The 22,733-nt window shown below is 35.8% G+C and overlaps 1 long non-coding RNA gene and 1 other non-coding gene across 2 annotated transcripts in view; one reads left to right on the forward strand and one right to left on the reverse strand.

Moving 5' to 3' along the window:
• Positions 1 to 11,384: 11,384 nt before the first annotated feature.
• On the forward strand, positions 11,385 to 11,546 carry LOC126008104 (U1 spliceosomal RNA). The gene has a single exon (XR_007495508.1). It is a non-coding gene; the product is annotated as a U1 spliceosomal RNA (small nuclear RNA).
• Positions 11,547 to 15,956: 4,410 nt separating this feature from the next.
• LOC126005919 (uncharacterized) overlaps positions 15,957 to 22,733 on the reverse strand; it is a 119,675-nt gene continuing 112,898 nt past the window's right edge. Inside the window, exon 3 of the long non-coding RNA XR_007494825.1 lies at positions 15,957 to 16,143. This is a non-coding gene — a long non-coding RNA (uncharacterized LOC126005919). The remainder of the gene's footprint in view (positions 16,144 to 22,733) is intronic.

Genomic DNA, 22,733 nt, shown 5'->3' on the forward strand with positions numbered 1-22,733 from the left:
CCTTTCACCAGAGTGTCAGCTTTCTTTCCCAACCTTTAGCATCCTTCCCCCTTCCTTTCAGTCCCCAAGTAACCTCAGTTCTATAGACCAGTTTTTATTTTTTGCTGACTCTGGTTACTGCTTGTTCCCTTACCATGTTTCTTTATATTCAACATACGAAAGAGATTATTCTGTATTAAGACATTATTTTTAAATGTATTGATTGGGTGACAACAAGCTAATCTGGAAGAGTTCAGGAGTGGAAATCTCTATTACAAGCAGTTATCAAGCTAAATAATTTTTCAATAAGATAATTAAAGCAAAAATCTTTGACATCAATCAGCATACTAATTTCCCATGATTTGAGTTTATTATTGCACATGACTACCCTTCAAAGCCTTCAGGGCTTATACCCTTCACTTAGAAAAAGGGCCATGCTACTAGTTCTGCACTAGGAATGTGAGCAAAACTATCATGTATTATTTTTAGGCTAGTCACAATAAGAGACAACAGGAACTATCCATCTTTTTAGTCTTATACTACCTAAAAGCTGACACCTTAACCTACATGGAAATGTTTCTATTAGATTCTCCATTAGCCCAGACTGCTAAATAAAATAATGGCCCTTACCAAAACTCCCCTCTATTAAACTGTAATATGAGTGGAACATATATGTCTGTTGTCATCAATCACTGAAGTAAGAGGATGATCAGTTATAACACACACCACTACTTGAACTTAATTAGTGGTCTCATATCGATTTTTATGGTCAAAAAACACATTCTTGCTATGCAGATTTTTGATGACTATCTAAAGAAACAGACAAATATAACTAACTGCTATGCAACTGCCAGAAATTAACTACTTCTTATGTAAGATATTTAATTAATAGTCTTGTTTCTGAAGTACACATGAATTGATTGATCAGAATGGTGTATACAAGCTGCCATTACTGTAGGTAGACCTGACCAGGCAGTTGGGAAGATTCTTAGTACATAGTGTTAGATGATGTCCAAATTCACTTTTTTGCATCTGCTGATGAGTTATCACAGCACCACTTGTTGAAGAGGATTTCCTTGCTCCAGTTTGCTTTTCTTATCCTTTATCAAAGATTAATTGATTGTATGTCTGGAGAACATTCTCTGAAAACTCAGGTCTATTTCACTGATCTGAGGGTCTGTCTTTATTCCAATACTTCCATTTTAATGATTATTGCTTTGTAAGACAATTTAAAGTTGGTGAAAGTGATGCATTCCATATTCTTTTTTCTCAGGGTTACTTTAGATATTCATGGGTGTTTATTGTTCTAAATGAATTTCAGGAGTATTTGATCCACTTTTTTGAAGAATGACATGGGTACCCTTAGAGGAATTGCATTAAATCTGTACAATGCTTTGGGAAGTATTGCCATTTTAATGATGTTAATCCTCCCAATCAATGAACAAGGTATGTGTTTCCAATTTCTTTTGTATCTTTTATTTCTTGAACCAGTGTTTTGTAGTTTTCTATGCATAAATAAAAGTAAAGAGTGACTAGGATAGAAAGTCCACCCATGGAACTGGAGAAACTATTCACCCAACAGCCATCAGATAAGGGGCTAATATCTAAGATATACAAGATACTAACAGATATACAAGGTACTTAACAAAAAAATCTAACACCATCAAAAAATGGGGAGCAGAAATGAATCTTTCAAAGAAGAAATAAAAATGGCCAAAAGGACCATGAAAAAAATGCTCCACATCACTAATCATAAGGGAGATGCAAATCAAACCAACAATGGAGCATCATTTCACGCCAAGGTGACTGGCACACATCACAAAGAAAAAGAACAATCAGTGCTTGTGGGGTGTGAGGAGAAAATAACTCTCATTCACTGTTGGTGGAAATGCCATCTAGTCTAGCTTTTATGGAAAACAATATGGAAATTCCTCAAAAACTGGACATTGAGCTTCCATATGATCCAGCTATACCATTCCTAGGGCTATACCTCGGAACACAAAACACAATACAAAAATGCCTTCCTCACACCAATATCCATTGCAGAACTATTTACAATAGCCAGAATCTGGAAACAACCCAGATGCCTGACAAAAAAAAGAGTGGCTAAAAAACCTGTGGTACGAGGGCCAAAATGATAGCACAGTGGTAGACCATTTGCCTGGAATGCATCCAATCCAGAACAGACATGGGTTTGATCCATGGCATCCCATATGGTCTCTGAGGCAGGAGCGATTTTTGAGCACAGAACCAGTAGTAACCCCTGAGCATCACAGTGTGTGGCCCAAAAACCAAAACCAAAAAGGACCTGTGGTACATCTCCACAATGAAATACTGTCAGGAAAAATAAAGTAATGAAATTTTCCTATACATGGATGGACATGGAAACTATTATGCTGAGTGAAATAAGTCAGAGGGAGAGATATATATAGAATAATCTCACTCATCAGTGGAATTTAAGAAAAATAAAAAACATAATTGTATAACACCCAGAGACAATAGAAACGAGGGTTAGAAGGACCTGCCATACTATAAAGTTTATCAAAAATAGTGGTTAGTGCAGATAGAAAAACAACTACACTAATAACTATCATGACAATGGTAGTAAGTGAGAAAAATCGAATGACTATCTCAAATATAGGCAGGTGTGTGGGAGGAGGGAGTTGAGTGGCTTTGGTAGTGGGAATGTTGCACTGGTGAAGGGGGGGTGACACCCAACTATAAAAATGTTTGTACTCATGGTAAATAAAGATATTAATTAAAACAATATTCACAGAAAATGTAGCATAAAACTTTTTAAACCTAAGCAATGAGGTAAGGTTAGGTATACAGAAATGTCCAATACTAAGATACTGCAGTTTTATATTTTCAGAAGTCAGTCATTCATTAAAAAATAATAAAGAATGGGGCCAGATCAGTGGTACAAGCAGTAAAGTGTCTGCCTTGCCCACGCTAGCCTAGGATGGACTGCGTGGTTTGATACCCCATGGTCCAATATGGTCCCTCAAGCCAGGAGCTATTTCTGAGTGCATAGCCAGGAGTGAACCTTGAGTGTCACCGAGTGTGGCCCAAAAACCAAAATAATAATAGCAACAACAACAACAACAACAATAATAATAAAAATAATAAAAGGAAAAGATTTAAAAATAGCAAGCAAAGTCACCTATATCAGGCGTTTATTAGACTTGTCAGCAAAGCTTTGGAGACTCAGAAAGAATGGAATGAGATATTTGCATTATTAAAAAATAAAATAAAATTTGGGGGAGCAGAGAGATAGCATGGAGGTAGGGCATTTGCCTTGCATGCAGAAGAATGTTGGTTTGAATTCTGGCATCCCATTTGGTCTCCCTAGCCTGCCAGGAGCGATTTCTGAGTGCCGAGCCAGGAGTAACCCCTGAGTGCTGCCGGGTTGACCCTCTCCAAAATTAAAAAATTTAAAAAAATAATTTTTTTGCCAGGAGTATTTTATCCTTTAAAACTCATTCAAATCTGTTGGATAAATGGTTTACCAGATAAATCGAATCTAACAGAGTTTTCCATCAATATCTCTGCACTACAAGAAATGTTGAAGGATTTGCTTGCAAAATGAAGTAAAAAGTACAAATCTTGACCAAGAAAACATACCTTGTCTATCTTAGTTATTAGCCCCTTGTCTGATGGGTATTGGATGAATAGTTTCTCCCATTCTGTGGTTGGCTTTTGTATCTTAGACATTATTTTTTTTTGAACTACAGAAGCTTTCAGCTTAAAATAGTCCCATTTGTGTGTCCCTGTTTCAATTTGTTTGGAGAGTGCTGTTTCTTTCTTGAAGATGCCTTTCGTATCAATGTTATGGACTGTTTTACCTACATGTTTTTCCATATACTTTATGGTTTCAGGTATAATATCAAGATCTATTAATCCATTTAAATTTAAACTTTGTGCAGAGTGTTAGATGGAGTTCTGAGTTCAATTTTTTGGAAGTAGCTGACCAGTTGTCCCAACACCGTTTGTTGAAGAGGCTTTCTTTGCTCCATGTTTCATTTGTTGCCCCTTTATTAAATATTAATTGATTATTTATCTGGGGAGCATTTTCTGAATACTCTATTCTATTCCACTGATCTCAGGGTCTGTTTCCAATTTAATACCATAATGTTTTAATGACTATAGCTTTGTAATACAGTTTAAAGTTAGAGAAACTGATGCCTCCCACAATCCTTTTCCCAAGGGTTGCTCTAGCTATTCACAAGTGTATAATTTTCCAAAATAATTTCAGGAGTGTTTGATCCACTTCTTTGAAGAATGTCATGGGGATTCCTTAGAGAGATTGCATTAAATCTGTACAATGCCTTGGGGAGTATTGCCATTTTAATGATGTTAACCCTGCCAATCCATGAGCAGGCTATTTGTCTCCTTTCCTTCTCTCCTCTTTTGTAGTTTTCTTTGTATAAGTCTTTTATATCTTTAGTTAAATTGACTCCAAGATATTTGAGTTTGTGGGGCACGAATGTGAATGGAATTGTTTTTTTATGCCCATTTCTTCTCTATCATTATTGGTGTATAAGAAAGCCACTAATTTTATGTGTTAATTTTTTAGCCTGCCACTTTGCTCTATAAATCTATTCTTTCTAGAAGCTTTTTTGGTAGAGTGTTTAGGGTTTTCTAAATATAGTATCATGTCATCTGCAAAATGTGAGAGCTTGAAGTCTTCCTTTCTTATCTGGATGCTCTTGATATCTATTTCTTGCCTAATAGCTATGGCAAGAACTACCACTACTATGCTGAATAGGAGTGGTGAGAGATAGCAGCTTTCTTGAACCAGATTTTAAAGGAAAGGCTTTAAGTTTATCTTCATTGATCATAATATTTGTCATTGGTTTGTGGTATATGGCCTTGACCATATTGAGAAAAGTTCCTTCCATTCCCATCTTGAGGAGAGTTTTTTATCAAGAATGAGTGTTGACCTTATCAAATGCTTTATCTGCATCTATTGAAATGATAATATGGTTTTCTTTTTCTTTTTTGATATTGTGTATTATGTTGATTGATTTATGTATATTAAACCATCCTTACATTCCTGGAATGAATCCTACTTGGTCGTGGTGTATGACTTTCTTAATGAGTCATTGGATCCTATTTGCCAGAATTGTTTTGAGAAGCTTTTCATCTGTTTTCATCAGGAATATTGGATTGTAATTTTTTTTTCAACATCTCTGTCTAGTTTTGATATCAAGGTAATGTTAGCTTCGTAAAAATGATTGGGGAGTATTCCTGATTTTTTAATTTCATAGGATTGGTAGAAGTTCCTCTTGAAAGTTTTGAAATATTTTTTTAGTGAATCCATCTGGACCTGGGCTGTTGTTTTTGGGAAGACTCTTGATGACCATTTTAATTTCCTCAGTAGTAATGGGTCTGTTTAGATATGCTAGATCATAATGGAATATTATAAGATTATATAATATTATAAGAATCCAAGAATTTATCCATTTCTTCCAGATTTTTATGTTTTGTGGCATAGAGTTTCTCAAAGTAGTCTCATTGTCATTTTAATCTCTCTAGTATCTGTGCTAATCTCCCCCTTTTCATTCGTAATCCGGTTTATTAAACGTCTCGCTATTTGTTTCTTTGTGAGCTTTGCTAGTGATTTATCAACCTTGTTTATTTTTTTAAAGAACCAACTTTTGCTTTTGTTAATCTTTTAAATTTTTTAATTAATATTTCATTGATTTCTGCTCTAAACTTTATTATTTCTTCAGCCTACTTAGTTTGGGTTCATTTTGTTGATCATTTTCTAATTTTATTAAAAAAATTAAGCTATTTTTAGGTCCTCTCTTCCTTCCTGATGTGTGCTTGCAAAGCTATAATTTTCCTTTTAGTATCACTTTTGCTTTATCCCACAAATTCTGATAATTTTATCTTCATTAGCGTTTGTTTCTAGGAATCTTTTGATTTCCTCTTCGATTTTATCTCTGATCCATTTGTTATTCAGTAGTGAGCTGTTTGATTTTTCAGGTATTAAAATTTTACTTCTGTGTCCATTTGTAGTTCATTTCTAATTTCAGTGCCTTGTTATCTGAGAAGGTAGTCTGCACAGTTTCTATCCTCTTGATTTTATAGAATAATATTTTATGAACCAGCATATGCTTTATCTTGTAGAATGATCCATGTTCATTGAAGAAAAAATGTATCCAGTTTTCTAGTAATGTAGTGCCATGTATAGATATAGGTATCTACTAATTATTTTCTTCTATTTCTCTTTTCAGAGTTAGTATATTCTTGTTGGTTTCAAGTTTGGTTAATCTATCAAGGACTGACAGGACAGTGTTGAGGTCTCCCACTCTTATTGTGTTACTATTGATGTCTTTTTTCAGATTTGTCAACAATTGTATTATATATTTTGCTGGCCCATCACTGGCTGTGTATCTGTTTAGAAGTGTGATTTTTTTCTGTTGTACATATCCCTTTATCATTAAGAAACTTCCATCTTTATCCCTTCTAACTTCTGAGTCTGAAGTTTATGTCATCTGATATTAATATGGCCATTACAGCTTTTTTTTAAGGAATTAATATGGCCATTACAGCTTTTTTTTTAAGGAATTGTTTGCTTGGATGATTTTTCTTTAACCTTTGATTTGAGTCTGTGTTTGTTCTGACTATCCAGATGTGTTTCTTGTATGCAGCAGAATGTTGGATACAGCTTTTTGAACCATTTTGCCACCCTGTGTCTCTTAGCTGATGCATTTAGTCTATTGACACTGAGAAAGATTATTGTCATGGGATTTGATGTCATCTTTGTGTAATAGTTTGATGTGTCTGTTGGTCTTTCTTAAGAAGACCTTTCAGTTTTTCTTTTAAGGCTAGTTTTGATTCTGTAAAGTCTGATCTTTTGTTTATTTGTGAAGCTACGTATACTTTCTTCAAACCTAGCTGGATGCAGTATTCTAGGTTAAGCATTCATTTTGTTTAGTTTTGTTACTATATCCCACTATATCCCTTCTGGCCTTGAGGGTAAATCTTAAGGATTCTCCTTTAAATGTAATTTCCCTTTTTGATCTTGCTGCTTTCAGTATTCTATCCCTATCTGTGGTATTTGTTATTGTGACTAGGATGTGCCATAGGGTGCTTTTCTTTGGGTCTCTTTTAGCTGGTACTCTTTAGGCGTGCAGGATTTGGTTGCATGTAGTCTTTATATCTGGGTGTTTTTCTGTAATGATGTCCTTGACAGTTGATTCTTCCTGGGGATTTTCTTCCTGGGTTTCTAAGACTCCAATGGTTTTTATGTTGTTTCTGTTGTATTTATCAAACACTTCTATTTTTATCTGTTCACAATCTGAGTATTTTTTCCATTGTCTGATCATTTGCTTTAAGGTTCTTTTCCAATCTCTTCTGCTGTATGAAGTTGTTATGTATCTTATCTCCCAGTTCACTAATTCTGTCCTCAGCTGCTGTTATTATGTTGAAGAGGCTTTCCATAGAGTTTTTCATTTCATCTACCTACCGAGTTTTTCAGTTTTAAGTTTTCTGATTTCTATCTTTGTGGTCTGTTTAGACCAATCTATGTTTTCTTTGAGTTCTGTGAAAATCCTCCATATTTCTATTCTAACTCCTTATCTGAGAGGCTAATTAGGTGTCTGGTATTTCTTGGTGGGTCAAAGGTAACCATTATTTGATGGGTCATCAGAGCTGACATCTTCATTCTCTATGCATGCTGTTGTCCTGAGTTTTTTTTTCCCCATTGACACGCTTATAGATTGGTTCTTACTACGTGTTATGATGAGGTTCTTGTGTAAAAGACTTGTGCTGCTGTGGAGCAGAAAAAAAGAGGCAGTGCCCTTCTGGCTCCACCCTTTGTGAACTGAGACAAGCCTCCTAGCTGTGTGCTGAGCATTTGAGAGCTTTTTTTTTTTTTTTTGCTGGGGTCTTCTTTAGCTGTAACATTCCTGGAATCAGTAAGCCAGGTGCACATGCCACATTTTTTCAGAGTCACCTTTAGCACAAACACAGGCAGGAATATGCCCCCATTCTTATGGGCAGAGATAAGCCTACCTGTGTGCTGAGCACTAGAGAGAATTTTTTGCTGGGGTCTTCTTTGGCTTTTGCACTCTGGGAATCAAGAAGCCAGGTGTAGGTGCCGCTTTTTTCAGAGTCCAAGAACATGAATAGTAATCAAGTAACAGAAGCAAAATAATCTTAGCAGATGTGAGAAAACAAAAGATAAAAAGGAAATGAACTGAGAAAACAAAGAAAACTGTATAATCAAGTGATTAGAAAGTAATCAGGACACACACACACACACACACACACACAAGTCTCTTTTCAATATGTAGAAATTATGATACAATCCCCCAAACCAAATCCCTTAAAACAAAAATCTGGAGACATGACCTTTGCATTTTAGATGCTGGCACTGGTTCTACCTTTGCAGTCTTGAGCTAGGAAAGCCAATCTTGGCAAAGTGTCAAGGGTTTGGAATCCCAGCTCTTGTCTAAATGGGCATTCTTTTCTTGGCTGTGAACATATCAATGGCATTGTGATTTTATCTTTAATGTGGAAGTAGAGGATGAGTTTGAGAACACATTGGCTTTGACCATTCCCCATCTTACCAAATGTGGGGGAAATTAGTGTAAATGGGTGGAATTCTTGGTCTGGAATGAAAAATATCATGGTATTAAAAATCTTTTAATCATCAGGGAGATGCAAATCAAAACAACGATGAGATACCACCTCACACCACAGAGAATGGCACACATCACAAAGAATGAGAATAAACAGTGTTGGCGGGGATGTGGAGAGAAAGGAACTCTTATCCACTGCTGGTGGGAATGCCATCTAGTTCAACCTTTATGGAAAGCGATATGGAGATTCCTCCAAAAACTAGAAATCGAGCTCCCATACGATCCAGCTATACCACTCCTAGGAATATACCCTAGGAACACAAAAATACAATACAAAAACCCCTTCCTTACACCTATATTCATTGCAGCACTATTTACCATAGCAAGACTCTGGAAACAACCAAGATGCCCTTCAACAGATGAATGGCTAAAGAAACTGTGGTGCATATACACAATGGAATATTATGCAGCTGTCAGGAGAGATGAAGTCATGAAATTTTCCTATATATGGATGTACACGGAATCTATTATGCTGAGTGAAATAAGTCAGAGAGAGAGAGAAAAATGCTGAATGGTCTCACTCATCTATGGGTTTTAAGAAAAATGAAAGACATTCTTGCAGTAATAATTGTCAGACACAAAAGAGAAAAGAGCTGGAAGTTCCAGCTCACCTCAGGAAGCTCACCACAAAGAGTTATGAGTTTAGTTAAAGAAATAACTACATTCTGAACTGTCCTAATAATGAGAATATATGAGGGAAATGGAAAGCCTGTCTAGAGTACAGGCGGGGGTCGGGTGGGGAGGAGGGAGATTTGGGACATTGGTGATGGAACGTTGCACTGGTGATGGGTGGTGTTCTTTACATGACTGAAACCCAAACACAATCATGTATGTAATCAAGGTGTTTAAATAAAATATATTAAAAAAATATTTTAGTTAACACTAAGTACTCTTGTTAATCCATGCATATTTTGGAGCATTTCCAGCTTTAGGCACCTGTAACTTTCAATTTGAAATCAGTCTCAAGCTCTATTAGTGTCTCTGAGTAGCACCATGTCTTTTTAGAAGAAATAACAATTTTGAGTATTAAGATTCAGCTAAGCAAAGAGAGAGGTGAGAGTAAGGAGAGGTAAAATCAAAATTGAAGTGTGCCAATCCTGTCAATCAAGAATAGTGTGGAGAGGCCCTTATCTCTTGGTCAGCTAAATGCCATGTGCCATGTTCATGTGCCATGTTCCTACAAAACTTTCAAGATCATTGAAATCATTTTATTTTAAAAGGAAGGTGGTGATGAGGAGAAGGTCTTAGGCTGGTGCTAAAAGAGAAATATTCTGTTGTCCATAGAATCAGATTTCTTTCCTTCTAAGCCTGTATCAAACATTCCTAGAGTTTCCTTTATTCCTGGGGTGCATGGAACTCTGAACTTCTTGACTCTCCTTCATTACATGTCTAGCTAAGACAGAAGTGGAAATAATGAATTCAGTGATGTGATAGGATAAAATATATACTATTTTTTAAAGAAAAATATCAATCTGCTTTATTTTTATATGCAAGCAATGAATTAGAAGATTGGGAAATTAAGAAAGCAGTCTTATTGACTGTTATATAAAAACACACAATGCTTTGGATTAACTATAAGGAGGTGAACTTGCTATAAGCTAAAAATATAATATACTGCTAAAAATGTTTAAAGGTGTCAGAGAAATAATAAAATATTAAGGTGTTATTTTTAAATGCCATTAACCCAGGTTTGGTCCTTGGTACCACATATGGCAGGGATCTCAAACTCAATTTACCTGGGGGCCACAGGAGGCAAAGTCGGGGTGAGGCAGGGCCGCATAAAGGATTTCGCTTACCCAATATTTGCATAAAAAATCGCATTATTAAGAAAAAAAATCGCATTAAACATTTGCATACTCTGAACGGAAATGCTCGGAGTATGCGAATGTTTAATGAGATTTTTTTTCATACTAATACAATTTTATTGCGATTATTTGGTATGCTAATAATCGCGAATACTGGGATATTTGAAGACCCGCAGCGAGCCACAAAATGTTGTACGAAGGGCCGCAAATGGCCCGCGGGCCACGATTTTGAGAAGCTGACATATGGTCTCTGAAAACAAACCCTGGAATAACCCCTTAGCAGAGCCAGGTATAGCTCCAATCTCCCTCCCACAATATAAGAAATAAAAAGAATAATATACTTATGGATTTTAAAGATAAATATTATTAAAATTACCATCTTAAGTCAACTCACAAAATAAATTTTCAAACTACAGACTTCTGAAACATTATAAAACAGTATAAGTTTTTAATAAAGATAGACATGCTAATTCCATAATATTTATCAATATCAGTCCTAGACATTTATTCAAATAATCAATAATAAGAAAAATATTTTAATTTCTATGTTCATAACAGTAATATTTACAATGTTAGCCAATACAAATGAACAGGTTATTGGAAAAATACACCATAGGAATTATATATATGTATGTATATATAATGTATACTATTTTGCCATTAGAAATGATAAAAGTCATGACCGTTGAGATTAAAATGTACATGATACTATGTTCATAATACAATTGTCTTTGATGTAAGTAAATTAAAAAACAGAAATTTTTTGAAAGCAGAAAACCTTTAAGCAGTTTTCTGTCTTTGGGGAAATTATTTTATTTTCATTCACCCAAAGTATGAAACTATTGCTTATATACTTTTCTCTTGACATCTAATATTCAAAGTATTTTATTATTGTCTATAGTTTTCTTCCTGATAAATATTCCCTGTATAATGACCCCTTAAGAATATATTTACCTAGCATTAGAGATACCATGATCATGAAGGTTGTTTTCCCAGGGCAAGGCTTAACTATTGCACTCCAGATGTGCTGACCTCTGCAATTTCTCCAAATGTGGCAAAGTAGACCATAATTTGTGGTAGTTGGGGACTGTTTTCACACTTTTCTCTTAGATAAAAAGAAAAGAATATATAAGTCATTTTAAAAATAAACTATTATAATTTTGTTTTTTATCATTTTTGTTGCAATGTATATAAAATGCATTTTGGGGATATTTACAATATTGTCACCTGATTTTTTATCAATTCTTAATATTTTATACCCTTAAAATGCACCTCATCTACTCATGGTTATATCACTAGTTAATCTGTGTCTTGTTGACATTTAGGTGGTTTCCAATGTTTCACTATCATAATATTGCTGAAATAAAAAGGATATCCTGGTATATCATCACATTACATAAATAAGTCAATTTTATACACCATGTTTATTTCTCAGACATGATAAAAAGTGAGATTTGTGGTGCATAGAAATTTTCTGTTTTTTAATTAGATATATCTAGTAGTCATAATATTCCCCAAGAAGACTTTTCCAATTTTACAATTCAACAATCATTCATTAAAAGGTGTGTTTACCTAAAACACTGCTTAAAAAATATATTTTTCACACTACTATTTGGTAAGCTAAAAATAGCCTCTCTATTTTGCATGCAGGATGCATTTCTACCAATAAATATAAATATAAAATTCAAGTTTTCAAAAGTTAAGTTATATCCTTATGATTTCCAAAAAAAGCAAAAATTTCATATTCACCTTTGTTTTTTCAGCCAATCTTCTTAATTGTATACTCTTTATTTACAATTTCTTTCACAAGAGTCATTGGCTAGACAGTTTGACTCAATAGTTTAATAAGCAAGGGAGGTGAATTCTGAAAGTTTCAAAATGCTAATTTCCATATTTCTTTTTCTTAAATTTGTTATATATTTCATAAATAATATAAATGAGTTTTTTATTTCTACTCTTTATTTTAATAGGGAAAAAAGAAAAATATGATGAAACATACTAATAATTTTATAAATTGCACCATCTGGACAAAGATAGAAACAGCATAGCTGTCACTTAATTGTTGACAGACAAATAGTTATATTTTAAAACATTCTTTTATCAGGTAAACATGCACACCTACAACCATGAAAGTGGTTTAATAATATCAATGGCATTAGGGACAACAGTACAAATCAGATATAGTCAGACTATACAATTTCCTTAATGTCTTATATCATATTTCTTTGAATCATAGCAATATTAATTTTTTAAATAAATGTGTTGCCCATTTTTGTTCCATTTACAAATTTCTATTCTATATGTTTTGAGTATATTTTATTAAGATGTGTGTGGTTTCCTTATATAGTATGAATGCCATTTATGAATTCAGAATTTAAATGAAAGAAGTTTAGATCACTTGAATAATGAACCCATACACCTTTGAGGTTAGTTTTTGAATATCTTCTAAAATTCTTAATTTTTATGTATACATCAAAATATATCAGAATTATCTTTAATTTTTTCTCACTTTAATACTTTAAAAATGATCCTATTTGTCTTGCATCCTTTTTTTTCAGGTTCCTTTTGTTGGGGGGTAGATGTTTGTTTCCATGTAAATAATCTACTTTCAAATCATTTTATAGTTTTCCTTAAGGCATAAATCTAACTGTATTATAATCCAAATTATTACCAGTTCCAGCAACAAATTTGATAATTTCATTGTTCATCCTAAAATAATATACCACTTTACTTTGTTATTAAGGATTTATGGATGGATTAGTCTATTTCTTTTATTTACTAGTATGTAGAATTTTTACTCCTTCCTATTTTCTGTCTAGTTTCTACAGAGATACCACATTTAGAATTATTTTAACTTTTCTTTTTTTTTTTTTTGGTAATTTTAATTATGTGTATTTTATTAGAATCATTAACATTTGGTAACCTTACTTTCTTGAAAAATAATACAAAAAAAAGCAATCATGAATTATCTGCTGCACCAGTATTCTCTCTGAATATTTCCAAATATGTTATTATATTGTTTCATAATTTCTAGATGTCCTACCTTATAATGTAAATTTCAATATGCAGAAATCATATTTAAAGTACACACAATTTATTCCAATAGATTCAAATATCATTAGTCTCATAAATGTCAACATAGTGAAAAGTAGATATCATAAACTTGAGTTTAGCTATTAAGATATTTCAATATGTTATCTTATTTGGAGATATACAAATACAAAATACAAATGAGCATATACAATAAAATACTGTCAGTTATAAGAAACTATTAAATTCTATCTTATACAAGAATATTAATAAATGTCGACAGAATTGTGTTATAAGGTAGACATCAAGAAAATCTAAATATTACCATAAAATTTCACTCATGAAAAGATTTTTTTATTTAAACACCTTGATTGCATACATGATTGTGTTTGGGTTTCAGTCATAAAAGGAACACCACCCATCACCAGTGCAACATCCCCATCACCCATGTCCCAAATCTCCCTCCTCCCCACCCGACCCCTGCCTGTACTCTAAACAGGCTCTGCATTTCCCTCATACATTCTCAATATTAGGACAGTTCAAAATGTAGTTATTTCTCAAACTAAACTCATCACTCTTTGTGGTGAGCTTCCTGAGGTGAGCTGTAACTACCAGCTCTTTTCTCTTTTGTGTCTGAAAATTATTATTGCAAGAATGTCTTTCATTTTTCTTAAAACCCATAGATGAGTGAGACCATTCTGCGTTTTTCTCTCTCCCTCTGACTTATTTCACTCAGCATAATAGATTCTGTGTACATCCATGTATAGGAAAATTTCATGACTTCATCTCTCCTGACAGCTGCATAATATTCCATTGTGTATATGTACCACAGGTTCTTTAGCCATTCGTCTGTTGAAGGGCATCTTGGTTTTTTCCAGAGTCTTGCTATGGTAAATTGTGCTGCAATGAATATAGGTGTAAGGAAGGGAATTTTGTATTGTATTTTTGTGTTCTTAGGGTATATTCCTAGGAGTGGTATAGCTGGATCGTATGGGAGCTCAATTTCCAGTTTTTGGAGGAATCTCCATATTGCTTTCCATAAAGGTTGAACTAGATGGCATTCCCACCAGCAGTGGATAAGGGTTCCTTTCTCTCCACATCCCCGCCAACACTGTTTGTTCTCATTCTTTGTGATGATTGCCATTCTCTGTGGTGTGAGGTGGTATCTCATCGTTGTTTTGATTTGCATCTCCCTGATGATTAGTGATGTGGAGCATTTCTTCATGTGTCTTTTGGCCATTTGTATTTCTTCTTTGTCAAAGTGTATGTTCATTTCTTCTCCCCATTTTTTGATGGGATTAGATGTTTTTTTCTTGTAAAATTCTGTCAGTGCCTTGTATGTTTTAGAGATTAGCCCCTTATCTGATGGGTATTGGGTGAATAGTTTCTCCCACTCAGTGGGTGGCTCTTGTATCCTGGGCACTATTTCCTTTGAGGTGCAGAAGCTTCTCAACTTAATATATTCCCATCTGTTAATCTCTGCTTTCACTCGCTTGGAGAGTGCAGTTTCCTCCTTGAAGATGCCTGTAGTCTCAATGTCCTGGAGAGTTTTGCCTATGTGTTGTTCTATATATCTTATGGTTTGGGGTCTGATATCGAGATCTTTAATCCATTTGGATTTTACCTTCGTACATGATGTGAGCTGGGGGTCTAAGTTTAATTTTTTGCAAGTGGCTAGCCAGTTGTGCCAACACCACTTGTTGAAGAGGCTTTCTTTGCTCCATTTAGGATTTCCTGCTCCTTTATCAAAAATTAGGTGATTGTATGTCTGGGGAACATTTTCTGAGTATTCAAGCCTATTCCACTGATCTGAGGGTCTGTCCTTATTCCAATACCATGCTGTTTTGATAACTGTTGCTTTGTAGTAAAGTTTAAAGTTGGGGAAAGTAATTCCTCCCATATTCTTTTTCCCAATAACTGCTTTAGCTATTCTAGGGTGTTTATTGTTCCAAACAAATTTCAAAAGTGCCTGATCCACTTCTTTGAAGAATGTCATGGGTATCTTTAGAGGGATGGCATTGAATCTGTATAATGCCTTGGGGAGTATTGCCATTTTGATGATGTTAATCCTGCCAATCCATGAGCAGGGTATGTGTTTCCATTTCCGCGTGTCCTCTTTTATTTCTTGGAGCAGAGTTTTATAGTTTTCTTTGTATAGGTCCTTCACTTTTTTAGTCAAGTTGATTCCAAGATATTTGAGTTTGTGTGGCACTATTGTGAATGGGGTTTGTTCTCTTAATGTCCATTTCTTCCTTATTACTATTGGTGTATAGAAAGGCCATTGATTTTTGTGTGTTGATTTTGTAGCCTGCCACCTTGCTATATGAGTCTATTGTTTCTAGAAGCTTTTTGGTAGAGTCTTTAGGGTTTTCTAAGTAGAGTATCGTGACATCTGCAAACAGTGAGAGCTTGACTTCTTCCTTTCCAATCTGGATTCCCTTGATATCTTTTTCTTGCCTAATCGCTATAGCAAGTACTTCCAGTGCTATGTTGAATAGGAGTGGTGAGAGAGGACAGCCTTGTCTTGTGCCAGAATTTAGAGGGAAGGCTTTTAGTTTTTCTCCATTGAGGATAATATTTGCCACTGGCTTGTGGTAGATGGCCTTAACTATATTGAGAAAGGTTCCTTCCATTCCCATCTTGCTGAGAGTTTTGATCAAGAATGGGTGTTGGACCTTATCAAATGCTTTCTCTGCATCTATTGATATGATCATGTGGTTTATATTTTTCTTGTTGTTGATGTTGTGTATTATGTTGATAGACTTACAGATGTTAAACCATCCTTGCATTCCTGGGATGAAACCTACTTGATCGTAGTGGATGATCTTCTTAATGAGGTATTGAATCCTATTTGCCAGGATTTTCTTGAGGATCTTTGCATCTGCATTCATCAGCGATATTGGTCTGTAATTTTCTTTTTTCGTAGTATCTCTGTCTGGTTTAGGTATCAAGGTGATGTTGGCTTCATAAAAGCTATTTGGGAGTGTTTCCACTTGTTCAATTTCATGAAAGAGTCTTGCCAGGATTGGTAGTAGTTCCTCTTGGAAAGTTTGATAGAATTCATTAATGAATCTATCTGGGCCTGGGCTTTTGTTTTTGGGCAGACTTTTGATTACCATTTTTATTTCATCAATGGTGATGTGGGTGTTGAGATATGCTATATCCTCTTCTTTCAACTGTGGAAGATTATAAAAGTCCAAGAATTTATCCATTTCTTCCAGGTTCTCATTTTTAGTGGCGTAGAGTTTTTCAAAGTAGTTTCTGATTACCCTTTGAATCTCTGTCATATCAGTAGTGATCTCTCCTTTTTCATTCCTGATACGAGTTATCAAGTTTCTCTCTCTCTCTTTCTTTGTTCGATTTGCCAGTGGTCTATCAATCTTGTTTATTTTTTCAAAGAACCAACTTCTGCTTTCGTTGATCTTTCGGATTGTTTTTTGGGTTTCCACTTCGTTGATTTCTGCTCTCAGCTTTGTTATTTCCTTCTGTCTTCCTATTTTTGGGTCCTTTTGTTGAGTACTTTCTAGTTCTATTAGCCGTGTCATTAAGCTACTCAGGTAAGCTCCTTCTTCCTTCCTGATGTGTGCTTGCAAAGCTATAAATTTTCCTCTCAGTACTGCTTTTGCTGTGTCCCATAAGTTCTGATAGTTTGTGTCTTTATTGTCATTTGTTTCCAGGAACCTTTTGATTTCCTCCTTGATTTCATCTCGGACCCACTGGTTATTGAGCATGAGGCTGTTTAACTTCCAGGTGTTAAAGTGTTTCTTCTGAGTCCCTTTGGAATTCACAAATAATTTCAGAGCCTTGTGGTCAGCGAAGGTAGTCTGCAAAATTTCTATCCTCTTGATCTTATGGAGGTATGTTTTATGTGCCAGCATGTAGTCTATCCTGGAGAATGTCCCATGTACATTGGAGAAGAATGTGTATCCAGGTTTCTGGGGATGGAGTGTCCTATATATATCCACTAGGCCTCTTTCTTCCATTTCCCTCCTCAGGTCTAGTATATTCTTGTTGGGTTTCAGTCTGGTTGACCTATCCAGTGTTGACAAAGCAGTGTTGATGTCCCCCACAATTATTGTGTTGTTATTGATATTCTTTTTCAGATTTGTCAACAGTTGTTTTAAATATTTTGCTGGCCCCTCATTTCGTGCATATATGTTTAGGAGAGTTATTTCTTCCTGCTCTACATACCCCTTGATTAATATAAAATGTCCATCTTTGTCCCTTACAACCTTCCTGAGTATAAAGTTTGCATTATCTGATATTAGTATGGCCACTCCAGCTTTTTTATGGGTGTTGTTTGCTTGGATAACTTTTCTCCAGCCTTTTATTTTGAGTCTATGTTTGTTCTGACTATTCAGGTGAGTTTCTTGTAGGCAGCAGAAGGTTGGATTGAGTTTTTTGATCCATTTAGCCACTCTGTGTCTCTTAACTGGTGCATATAGTCCATTGACGTTGAGAGAAAGAATTGTCCTGGGATTTAATGCCATCTTTATATCGAAATTTGGTGTGTCTTCTGGTTAGTCTTGTTTTAAATTAGGTCTTTCAGTTTTTCTCTTAAGACTGGTTTTGAGTCTATAAAGTTTCTGAGCTGTTTTTTTTTCTGTGAAACCATGTATTCTTCCGTCAAACCAGAAAGTGAGTTTTGCTGGGTACAGTATTCTAGGTGAAGCATTCATTTCATTCAGTCTTGTCACAATATCCCACCACTGCTTTCTGGCATTGAGTGTTTCTGGTGACAGGTCTGCTGTAAATCTCAGGGATGCTTGCTTGAATGTAATTTCCCCTTTTGATCTTGCTGTTTTCAGAATTCTGTCTCTATCTGTGGGATTTGTCATTGTGACTAGGATGTGTCTTGGGGTGGTTTTTCTGGGGTCTCTTTTGGTTGGTACTCTTCGGGCATGCAGGATTTGATCACATATATTCTTTAGCTCTGAAAGTTTCTCTTTAATGATGTTCTTGTCCGTTGATTCTTCCTGGAAATTTTCTTCCTGGGTCTCTGGGACTCCAATGATTCTTAAGTTGTTTCTATTGATCTTATCATAGACTTCTATTTTCATCTGTTCCCATTCTTTGACTAATTTTTCCATTGTCTGCTCATTTGCTTTAAGTTTTTTTTCCAATCTCTCCTGCTGTATGGAATTATTATGTATCTCATCTTCCACATCACCAAGTCTATTCTCTGCTTCTGATACCCTGTCCCAGAGCTTATCCATTTTGTCATTCACTTCGTTTACTGATTTTTTCAGGCCTGTTAGTTGACATGTTATTTCAGTTTGGAGTTTTGTGTTTACTGTCTTCATATTTTCTTGATTATTATTAGTGTTCTGTTCCACTCTATCCATGGTTTTTTGGAGGTCTTTGAGCATCTTCCGTATTGCTACTCTAAAGTCCTTATCTGAGAGGTTGATTAGTTGGTTGGTCATTAACTGGTCATCAGAATTGTCATCTTCATTCTCTATGTCTGATGCTGGCCTGCATTGTTTCCCCATTGTCACACTTGTATTGTGGGTTTTTCTACATGTTGTGGTGGTATTCATTGGTTATATGATGCAGGCAGCACACTTCTCTGGCTCTGCCCTTTCTGGGTGGGCCTGCTTGCCTCCAAGGTAGGGGAGTCCTCCGTGGATGAAGCCTCACACAGGATCAAATCTTAGGCCCGTGCACGCAGCAGAGAAGACAGTCTGGAGAGAAGTTCTTGCTTCTGTGATCCAACACAGTTCTTAGTGTGTTTTTTTTCTTCTTGTGATGGTGTTATTTTTTTAGAAAGAGCGCACGGCTGTGTAGCGAAGTGGAGCTAAGTGACTTCTGGAGCCTCTTTTCAGCCCACTCTCAAGAGGTTCACGCAGCAGGATAGTAGAGAGACACACACAGGCAGCACTCACATTTTTTCACAGTCAGGCCCCACTGGACAGGAGTAGTTTTCACTCGCTTGCTTGGCAGCTTCAGAATGCTGTATTTTTGGGGTCGCTTCCCAAGACTCTGAGGAGAGTTGCTGGGTAGCTTCAGTTTTTGGGGGGTTTGCTTCCCAGGGCTCTGAGGTGAGCTTCCAGAGTTCAGGAAAGACAGAGAAGAGTAGGACAGGGCTCCCTTCAGGTCCTCAGTTTCCTCAGAAGGAGCACAGCCGGGTGGAGACTCTGCAGGTAGAGCAATCAGCACTCTGCCTGGAAACCCCCACATCCAGCCATTTCTTACTCACTCACTTGCTGGGTAGCTTCAGTTTTTTTGGATTTCGCTTCCCAGGGCTCTGAGGAGAGCTCCCAGAGTTCAGGAAAGACAGAGAAGAGTAGGACAGGGCTCCCTTCAGGTCCTCAGTTTCCTCAGAAGAAGCGCAGCCGGGTGGAGACTCTGCAGGTAGAGCAATCAGCACTCTGCCTGGAAACCCCCACATGCAGCCATTTCTTACTCACTCACTGGCTCGCTGGCTAGCTTCCGAATGTAGTTTTTTGGGGGTTTGCTACCCAGGGCTCTGAGGAGAGCTTCCAGAGTTCAGGAAAGACAGAGAAGAGTAGGACAGGGCTCCCTTCAGGTCCTCAGTTTCCTCAGAAGAAGTACAGCCGGGTGGAGACTCTGCAGGTAGAGCAATCAGCACTCTGCCTGCAAACCCCCACATGCAGCTATTTCTTCTATTTTAACTTTTCAATTGTTTATGTATCACAATCTAATTTCCTTTGTTTGATTATTCTATTTTTAATGCCTTTATCTAAGTTATTTGTCCTTTTATATTAACTTCTCATTTTGCTGAATTAAAAAGTCTCACTTGAGTTTCTGTTAGAAATGCATAAAGTTGGGCCCGGAGAGATAGCACAGTGGTGTTTGCCTTGCAAGCAGCCGATCCAGGACCAAAGGTGGTTGGTTCGAATCCCGGTGTCCCATATGGTCCCCCATGCCTGCCAGGAGTGATTTCTGAGCAGAGAGCCAGTAGTAACCCCTGAGCACCGCCGGGTGTGATCCAAAAAAAACCAAAAAAAAAAAAAAAAAGAAATGCATAAAGTTTCTATATTTCTTATGCTAAAATCTTCATCAGACAATTCTATTAATAAAAACATAAACAATTCATTAATTTTAAAATTTACTTAAAATTCTCAGTAAAATTGTCTCTCCCATAAAATTATTAGATAACTTAATCAATGTTCTTGCTACATTTCTTATGATAGTGAACTTTCCCATTTCCCATTATTCTACTTTACTCACTAATTTGAAGGTTCCTAGACTATAGGAACCCTGTGGTAAAATTGGTCAAGTCTTAGGCAATTGGTCACACTCCCTAATATTGTTAACTGGCTATGACTGGTACACACACAAAAAATATATAGCTATACTTATTTTGCTCCTATTCTTTTTAAATTTTAATAGAATTTCAATTGAGTTATTTTTAAATATAATAGTATTTAAGAATACTAAATACTTATGGCCTTTTTCTTATACTTTACTGTATTTGTACAATAAAACTGGACAATAGATCCAAAATACTGTTGAATAGAAAATATAGTGCTATTGTATATTTCTTGTCATTAGTTTGATATTATTCATCATATTTTCAGACTACCCTTTTATTATTCTATTCTTAGTTTTGGAAAACAACAAAGATTGTATAGGTCACCGTGCTTTTTTTACTTTTATATGATGTGAGAGTCATTCATTCTTTGAAAGTTTAATTTCATAGTATTTCACCCATTAAATCGCCAAACAATGGCTTTCTGAAGTTATTTACCAACAAATCCTACAAAATTTATTGTTTCTAATTATTGGATTTTGGGTCTATATTTATATATAAGAATTACTTTATTTAAAAATCATGTATTTGGAGGCAGGACAGGTGGCGCAGCAGTAGGACTTTGCTTTGTATGTGCTGAACGAGGATGGACCACGATTTGATCCCCCAGAGTCCTATATGGTCCCCCAAGCCAGAAGCGATTTCTTTTTTTTTCTATTTTTTTATGACATACATGATTGTGTTTGGGTTTCAGTCATGTAAAGAACACCACCCATCACCAGTGCAAAGTTCCCATCACCAATGTCCCAAATCTTCCTCCTCCTCACCCGACCCCCGCCTATACTCTAGAGGCTTTCCATTTCCCTTATACATTCTCATTATTAGGACAGTTCAAAATGTAGTTATTTCTCTAACTAAACTCATCACTCTTTGTGGTGAGCTTCCTGAGGTGAGCTGGAACTTCCAGCTCTTTTCTCTTTTGTGTCTGAAAAATTTATTGCAAGAATGTCTTTCATTTTTCTTAAAACCCATAGATGAGTGAGACCATTCTGCGTTTTTCTCTCTCTCTCTGACTTATTTCACTCAGCATAATAGATTCCATGTACATCCATGTATAGGAAAATTTCATGACTTCATCTTTCCAGACAGCTGCATAATATTCCATTGTGTATATGTACCACAGTTTCTTTAGCCATTCGTCTGGTGAAGAGCATCTTGGTTGTTTCCAGAGTCTTGCTATGGTAAATAGTGTTGCAATGAATATAGGTGTAAGGAAGGGGTTTTTGTATTGTATTTTTGTGTTCCTAGGGTATATTCCTAGGAGTGGTATAGCTGGATTGTATGGGAGCTCGATTTCCAGTTTTTGGAGGAATCTCCATATCGCTTTCCATAAAGGTTGAACTAGATGGCATTCCCACCAGCAGTGGATAAGAGTTCCTTTCTCTCCACATCCCTGGCCAGAAGCGATTTCTGAGTTCATAGCCAGGAGTAATGCCTGAGCATGTCACTGGATTTCGCCCAAAAACCAAAAAAAAAAAAACTTGTATTTTATAATTGACCATAATACATTTGTTTCCAGGTAAATGGGAGCAAAATTGTTTTTTACAAAAAAGAAGGAAAGAAAGACAAATGAAAGAAAAGTAAGGAAGGAATAAAGGAAGGAAGGAAGGAAGGAAGGAAGGAAGGAAGGAAGGAAGGAAGGAAGGAAGGAAGGAAGGAAGGAAGGAAGGAAGGAAGGAAGGAAGGAGAGAGAAAAGAAAGAAAGAAAGAAAGAAAGAAAGAAAGAAAGAAAGAAAGAAAGAAAGAAAGAAAGAAAGAAAGAAAGAAAGAAAGGAAGGAAGGAAGGAAGGAAGGAAGGAAGGAAGGAAGGAAGGAAGGAAGGAAGGAAGGAAGGAAGGAAGGAAGGAAGGAAGGAAGGAAGGAAGGAAGGAAGGAAGGAAAGAGAGTGAGAGGGAAGAAGAAAAATGTAGAGCAACAAGAAAAATTGTAAAAATTATTGTATCTCTCAATGAGGTCATTATATTATTGTCAGATTTACTAAACTCTTGT

Source organism: Suncus etruscus, chromosome 4, assembly GCF_024139225.1.
Source record: "Suncus etruscus isolate mSunEtr1 chromosome 4, mSunEtr1.pri.cur, whole genome shotgun sequence".
Lineage (NCBI taxonomy): Eukaryota > Metazoa > Chordata > Mammalia > Eulipotyphla > Soricidae > Suncus > Suncus etruscus.